The following is an 8,052-nucleotide window of genomic DNA, read 5'->3' on the forward strand; positions in this document are numbered from 1 at the left end:
GTGTGTGTGTGTGTGTGTGTGTGTGTGTGTGTGTGTGTGTGTGTGTGAGAGAGAGAGAGAGAGAGAGAGAGAGAGAGAGACAGAGACACAGGGACAGAGACACTGAGAGAGAGACAGAGAGAGAGAGAGAGAGAGAGGGAGAGAGAGAGGGAGGGAGAGGGAGGGAGGTCTGCCCAGCAATCATTTCCATGCCCTCCCTCTGGTCTGAGAGCTCCCCTTTCCTGGGAGCGAGATCCTGGGGGTATCGTCCCCGCCAAAGGCATGGACGACGGGAACTAGTACCAGCCAGTTAGAAGCCTCCAGCTCGCAGCCGCGGTGATGGGTTCACACGGCACAGGGAAGACCTGTTGGTCCCTCCACGAGATGTGACATCTGGACGCTGGGAAAAGGGTTTCCATGTCTCTGGAATCCCCAGCTGTGAGCATGCATTGGGTCTGGGGACAGCTGCCTGCACGAGAAACCCGACAACAAAATAGCTAACGTTTACTGAGCCCTTTCCACGTGCCAGGCGCTGTTCTCCAAGTGTGACAAGAATTGGCTCAGGTAAACTCCACAAGAACCTGTGCGATGGGCGGAGGAGAAATCCAAGGCATTTAATAACCTAGGACCCCGGCGCTGACCGGTCAAAACGGGCCTCCCGACTGGCGTGTCCAAGCCGGCCTCAGCTCAGAAGACCGGAGTCAACACGCCCTTTCCTACACGCGCGCACGGCGCTGCCACGGCTGGTCGGCGGCGGGACCAGGCTTTCCTCCTACACGTGAAAAGCAGTGAGTCGGGCATCACGAAGGACAGGCCTTAAGGCGGACCGGCCCGAGGGGCGGCAGGATACACAGGGGTGATGAGCCCGAGCCCCTGCCCGACTGGGAGGACAGCTGTCCTCATTGTGGGGGGAAGGTTGGGGGAACCGTCCCTTGTCACTACTGGGCCACTCTGGGGCGTCCCCTGCCTTTGGGGGAAGGGGATGCTGGCTGTCCTGTGAAGACCCCGCCGAGGTCTGTTCCACACCCACGCCCCTCCCAGCCGCGCTGCTGGCCGTCAAGGTGGAGGCCGGGGCCACCAGCCAAGAACGCGGGCGCCTCTAGAAGCCAGAAAGGCCGGGAAACGGGTTCTCTCCTGCAGCCCCCCGGTGGTGGGACGCACACCCCGGCCGCCCCTTGATCTCAGCCCAGTGAGACGCAGTCCGGACTTCCCACGGGACCTGTGATAAATTTGTTATTTTGAGCCACTAGTTTTGTGGTAATTGGTTGCAGAGGCAATGCAAAAGCAGCCTCTGTGCTTCCAGAGTTTATTTTGAACCTGCTGTTTAAACAGAGAAAAGACAACCCCGCAGGGGAGGACGTGAACCGTGACCCCACGGATCCAAACCGGCGCGACCTCACTGCGAATTCGGCCTTTGGGGTGCCGGGGCCAGGGGCGACCAGGGAGCTAGTTTCCGAATCGACTTCGGGCAGAAGACGGCTTCTGTTAAAGACTAAGGAAGGAGGCCGTGCCGACTGCGAGTTTGCTGCAACAGGGACCTCACGCCGGGGGCTGAAGCAGCAGAAACGCATCCCTGCTCTCTCCTGGAGGCGTCATGTCTGAGATGGAGGTGTCGGCAGGGCTGCTCCCCTGCTCTCTCCCGGAGGCGTCATGTCTGAGATGCAGGTGTCGGCAGGGCTGCTCCCCACCAGGCCGTGAGGGGGGGTCTGCTCTGGGCCTCTCCCCGTGCTGCTGGTGGTTTGCTGGCCACCCCGGGGGCTCCTGGGCTGGTAGGTGCATCACCCCGTCTCTGCCACCATCTGCCCACGGCTTTCTTCCCCCGTCAGTGTCCCCTTCTTATAAGGACACTGGTCGTACAGGATTAGGGCCGCGCCAACGACCTCAGCCTAACTCGTGGCATCTACACAGACCCTACTTCTCAACGCGGCGCGTTCACAGGCGGTGGGGTAGGACTTCGACATCTTTTGGGGGAAGCAACTCAACCCATAACATACACATAAGTATTGAAATTCAGCCGTGATGGCAGAATTGTTGAGAACTTAGACCAACGAGAAAACTTCTCCTGGGAAGGAGTGGGTGTCAGGGGTGCTGCTGGACTCGCCAGTGCCTGGTGGTAAGGCAGATGGACCCTAATCAGCTTTGTTATTGATTTTAAATCCTCCACAGAGCACGCCTCCCCTCCCCCAACCCATGCTGCACCTGGCGCCCCACTTCCCAGCACAGTGATGGACGCACAGAGCAGCCAGCCTGCAGGAGGGCCGACCGCTGCCCAGGGAGGCTGGGGGAGGGCAGGGAGGCTTCCCCAGGGAGCACGAGGCGCCTGGGATGGGCCCGTGGCGTCGGTGTGTCCTCTCTGGCGCTCAGGACGCTGGTCCACTGTGTGGACGCACCCCGGCTCGCTCACCTGTCCACCAGCTGAAGGACAGACACGTGGGGGGTCTTCTGGTTTGGGCATTAAGAATGAACCCTCTCCCAGGGGAACGGATAAAGAAGACGTGGTACATACACACGATGGAGTGTCAGCCGTAAAAAAGAACGGAATTAGGCCACGTGCAGCAACGTGGACGCACCTAGAGATGATCATACCTAAGTGAAGCCAGACACAGAAAGACAAACACCATATGACGTCACTTACAAGTGGGCTCTAAACTACAACACAAATGAACTTATCTATGAAACAGAAACAGACTCACAGAGAACAGACTTGTGGCCGCCAAGGGGGAGGGGAGGTGGGGGAGGGATGGATGGGGAGTTTGGGATGAGCAGATGCAAACCATTATATAGAGAATGGATAAACAACAAGGTCCTACTATATAGCACAGGAAACCGTATTCAATACTCTGGGATAAACCATAATGGAAAAGCATATGAAAAAGAATACATATATATGTGTGTGTGTGTGTGTGTAACTGAATTGCTTGGCTATACAGCAGAAATAAACACAACATTGTAAATCAACTATACTTTGATAAATTAAAATTAAAAATGAAGCCTAACATTTCAGGTACATATTTTTGTGTGACCACCAGTTTTCGGTTTTCTAGGGTAGATATTTCTGATGGGATGACTAGCTTTTTTTTTTTTTTTTTTTGCGGTACGCGGGCCTCTCACTGTTGCGGCCCCTCCCGTTGCGGAGCACAGGCTCCGGACGCGCAGGCTCAGCGGCCATGGCTCACGGGCCCAGCCGCTCCGCGACACGTGGGATCTTCCCGGACCGGGGCACGAACCCGCGTCCCCTGCATCGGCAGGCGGACTCCCAACCACTGCGCCACCAGGGAGCCCTGGGATGACCAGCTTTTAAGGCCCTCGTGTGCTTAAGAAACTGTTTAAGAACGGTTCGTGGTGCCATTTGCATTCCCTCTGGCGACAAGGAGCTGCCCGGCTCTAAGCGCCCACTGGCACCTGGTTCTGCCAGCTTTCCTGTCACCATTTGATCAGCATGTAGGGCCACCTCACTGTCATTTTAACCGGCATCTCCCTGGGGGCTAACTTGCTCACTGCGCAGGCATTTTATTTGCCGTCCGCATATCCTGTTTGGAAACATGTATGTTGTGATAGCTTACCCATTTTAAAATTTGGTTTATTTTCTTATTGTTGAGTTTCGAGAGTTCTTTATATATTCTGGACACAAGCTGTTAAGAGATGTGATTTCCAGATGTTTTCTCCCCGTCTGTGAGTTATCTTTTCATTCTCTGAACAGAGCAAATGTTTTTAACTTTGATTCAGTCCAATTCATCAATTTCTCAAAAAACTCTGCCTAACTCTGAGGTCACCAAGATTCTCTCCTATCTTTTCTTCTAAAGGTTTTATAGTTTTAGGCTTGACATCTGGGTCTATTGGAGAATGGAAGAATAGATCAAGGCTCTTTAAATGTAAGTTTTTCACCAAATTTAGGAAGTTTGGGCCATGATTTCCTCAAGTATTATTTTCTATGCCAATTTCTCTCTCCTCTTGGGACTTCCGTGAGAGGAACGTTGGACCCTGTGGTGTTGCCCATTCATCCTCGAGATCGTGCTTTCTCCCCAAACTTCTGTTTTCCGTTCTGCACAGCGATGATTTCTGTTGACCCCCCTCAGGTTTCCCGAACCCTTCCCCCTGCATCTCCATTCTGCTACTGAGCCCGTCCTGTGATTTTTTTTTTAAATTTCAGATATGGCATTCTTTCAATTATAAACGTTCCCTCTGGTTATATTTTCTAGTTTCTACTTCTCTGCAGAGAACTTCTACGTCTCCAGGCATCTCAAGATTATTCACCTTATCCTCACGATGGATGGTTAGAAGAGCTGCTTTAAACCCTTTAACTGATCCTTACCTTCTGAGTCGCCTTGGGCTTGGTATCTGTTGGTTGTCTCTTTCCTCGTTCTGCTTCTTCTGTGAGTCGAGGAATTCGGGATTGTGTGCTGGACGCTTGCCTACTGTGCTGGGAGACCCTGGGTCCTGGCTAGCACTCCGGAGGGTGTTGCCTTGTCACTGCCGCTGCGGCTCCAGCAGACCGACCTGGTTAGGCCCAGACGGCGCAGTCCAGCTCTCCTTCTGCGGGCAGTGGTCCGTTACGGGTTCCACTCCAACGCCTTTCCCACATCGCTGGGCTCCATCCGGCACACGGGCTGGGACTGGGGAGATGGTTCAGGGCTCGAAGTCTTTGATGTGCTTCTGTGGGAGCCTCGGTCACACACGGCGCCGGGCGTGTCCTCCTGAAACCCGCTCGCCTCTGGGAGTTCTCCCACCCCCTCCAGCTCTGTGGGGCCCCTTCCCCTTGTCTTCAGACTCTCTATCTCCCCTGGGGTTTACCGTCAGTGCTGCCACGAAGTGCAGGGACGGGCCCCCCCCCGGGGGTCAAAATGGGAATCAAAGGAGGAAAATCAGCCCCCGACTCTCCCTCGTTTCAGGTCGTGACTCAGGCTTGACTTCAGATCCTAATCGGCCTGCCCTGCTACTCGACACCGACCTCAGAGGCTGCATGTGATATCCTCTCCGGAACTGTTCATTGTGATCAATGTGAGAGATAAACCGTAGTTGGATAAACAGTTACTGGGACTATTTACTCCGCGGCTGGAATTCTGGAGCTAGAATTAGGATACCCGTTTTTCAATCGGCCACCTCACTGGGCTCTGACGAGTTCCAGTATCTTTTTCCTTTTTCAATGAAAAGTATCTGATACACACGCAATAACATAAAAGTGTGTATGTAAACCATGACGTTTAATAACAGAACGAACACCTGAGAATCTATGATCCTCCTGCAACCACTCCCTCCTCCCATCCACTGGCCACCAGAGGTGACTAGAGTCTGAATTAATCTTTACTATCATTACAATTGTCTCTCCTTATGGTTGTGCTACTTATGTGTGTATCCATAAATACAGTAGTTATTTTAAAATTATTTTTAGACATAAAAATGATGTCACAGTACATCTATACTTTTTTACAACTTAAGTTTTTTTAAAATTATTTGTTTACTTTTGGCTGTGTTGGGTCTTTGTTGCGGCACGCGGGCTTCTCATCGCGGTGGCTTCTCTTGTTGCGGAGCACGGGCTCTAGGCGTGCGGGCTCAGTAGTTGTGGCTCGCGGGCTCTAGAGTGCAGGCTCAGTAGTAGTCGCATACGGGCTTAGTTGCTCCGTGGCATGTGGGATCTTCCTGGACCAGGGCTCGAACCCATGTCCCCTGCATTGGCAGGCCGATTCTTAACCACTGTGCCCCCAGGGAAGCCCTGCAACTTGATGTTTTAAACCCAATTTTGAGATTCATGTACTGATCCCACCGCCACACGCCGCGCAGCTTGGACCAGGCGCCCGCCCCTCCCCCTCGTCCCTTTGCCGCGGTCGCGAAGCCCCGAGCCGGCGGAAGCCCGGTGCTCACCACGTCGGTCGCGCCCGGCAACAGGTTGCAAGGAGGGAAAGCGCTCTGTTTGCTCAAAGCCCGGCAGGAGAGGAGGCCGGCCGAGATCAACCGGGAGCTCCTCTGTGACCAGAAGCACAGTGATGAAGAGAACCTGCCGGAAAAACTTGCGGCCTTTAAAGAGAAGTACCTGGAGTTTGACCTGAACAGTGAGGGCGAGATTGATCTGATGTCTCTGAAGAGGATGATGGAGAAGCGTGGGGTCCCCAAGACCCACCTGGAGATGAAGAAGATGATCTCGGAGGTGGCGGGCGCTGTCAGCGACACCACCTCCTACCGAGACTTTGTGAACATGATGCTGGGGAAACGGTCGGCGGTGCTCAGGCTAGTCATGATGCTTGAAGGAAAAGCCAACGAGAGCAGCCCCAAGCCAGCTGGCCCCCCTCCAGAGAGGCGCTGCCAGCCTGCCCGGAGGACCCCGCCTGGGCCTGCCCCGCTCTCCCCACTCGTCTTCCTCCCTCCCGATCTCACTGCCCTTCTTGACGCCCTGCGATGTGTCTTGTTTGTTTGGTCATTGCTTTTGTTTTTTCATCGGCAGAGTCGGCGATCTCTTTGTCTAGCATAAATTACTGCCTTAAAGGGGCTCTGGGTTGGGAAGTCCCGATCGCCTCCTTCTCTTCTTCCCTGCGTCTCTCCTCCCTGTGCAGAAGGGCTGACGTTAAACCAAAAACCAGAGGGGGCAGGGCCAGGACAGGGAGACCAGAAGCCTGTGATTCCCGCACTTGAAGCTGGTACTGTTCGTCCTTCCAGGTCACTGAGCTAAGTCCTGGGACCCTGGCCTGGCCCTGGCGAGACCCTCAGCCCCTTTCAGGAGACCCTGGAGTCGGGATAAGGCTGCAGGGCCTCGCTAGGGTACCCTCGGACGGCTCTGTGGTTCCAGTGCTCTTGGGTGGGCCAGGATGTGGCCACACAGCATCCCACCTCCCCAGCTGGTCCCCTCTCAGTCTACGCTTCGTCCTATCCTCAGTGAGGTGACAGAAGGAGAAAAGGAGAGGGACTTGCAAGTTGAACCCTTCAAGAAGGTTCCAGAGGAATCCTCTAGCCTTGCCCCCTGGCCACACCTGTACAGGCAGCCCAGAGGAAGGGTGCAGCTCCCCCTGACCCTTGCTGGGGCTTCAGAGGCAGAGGGGGTCCAGGGGCCTTGGGGGAGGGGATTCAGCTCAGTCCAGTCCCACCTTGTAGGGAGGATGTTGAGGGCAGCAGGACGGGAGGATGAGGACTGAAATGCTCATGGCAGAGGCAGCCCCACTGTTAGGCCGTGAGCTGGGAAACAGGTTGCCTTTCTGATCCCAGTCTGCCTGGAACCTGACTCTGCTTCCCTATTTGCCTTCACACCTTCCTTACACCATTCATTCATTCATTCATTCACATACTCCGTCATTCAACAGGTATTTATTTACAACCTATTATAAGCTTTAAGTCCCCCACTTTGTCCTGACTTGTGCCATGTCCAGTGTCTCTCTAATTCATCATTCTGTTTCCAAATCACGCAGAACCTTGAGCTTGGGGACTAGATTGGGGTCACCTGTGGTTTTTATTATGGACTAGGGTTTTAGAGCCCTGACGCACCCTGTAGGTTAGCTGGGCCAGGCCTCTCAGTTCACAGGTGAGGAAAGCGTGGTGACCCACAGGGATTAATTGCCTTGCCCAAGGGCAGGGGTCAATCTGGAGACGGAAGACCCGGACCGGGGCCCAGGTGTTCAGATGCCCTGCCCATGCCTCCGTCAGTGATGAGAACAAGGGAAGGGGCGGAGGGGGCAGTCTCCTAGGTCAACCCTGGGCCAGGAGTCACCCTTCCCAGTGCCACTGAGGCAGCGTCAGCAGGGACCCCAGCCTTGACCCCACCTGTATTCTGGACTCCCTTCCGCTGCCCACTCAGGACTTCGATGCACTCATCCACTGAACATGTTTATTAACCACCTGTTATGGGCCAAGAGCTAAGGACCCAGTAGTGAAATGGACAGACTCACGGAATTTAGAGTCTAGTGGAAGTCAGACCCCGGCGATGAAAGTTAGGAAAGAGGAGGATACGAGGTGACTGCAGGGCAATCCTGGGGGCCTAGCTGGGCCCAACACTGGGCAAGGGTCTTGGAGAAGCCTTCGCAAACCTGAAGGGGAGAGCTGTGGGGGCGCTGGAGCCCCTGGGAGTCCCTGTGACTCCTCTGACCCGCAATC

The 8,052-nt window shown here is 54.7% G+C and overlaps 1 pseudogene; it reads left to right on the forward strand.

The window, feature by feature from the left end:
• The first annotated feature begins 1,629 nt into the window (after positions 1–1,629).
• LOC113630297 (allograft inflammatory factor 1-like pseudogene) lies at positions 1,630–6,635 on the forward strand (annotated as a pseudogene).
• Positions 6,636–8,052: the final 1,417 nt, after the last annotated feature.

Source organism: Aethalodelphis obliquidens, unplaced genomic scaffold (genome assembly GCF_003676395.1).
Source record: "Aethalodelphis obliquidens isolate GAN/ISIS:26980383/991018 unplaced genomic scaffold, ASM367639v1 scaffold30, whole genome shotgun sequence".
NCBI classification, from domain to species: Eukaryota; Metazoa; Chordata; class Mammalia; order Artiodactyla; family Delphinidae; genus Aethalodelphis; species Aethalodelphis obliquidens.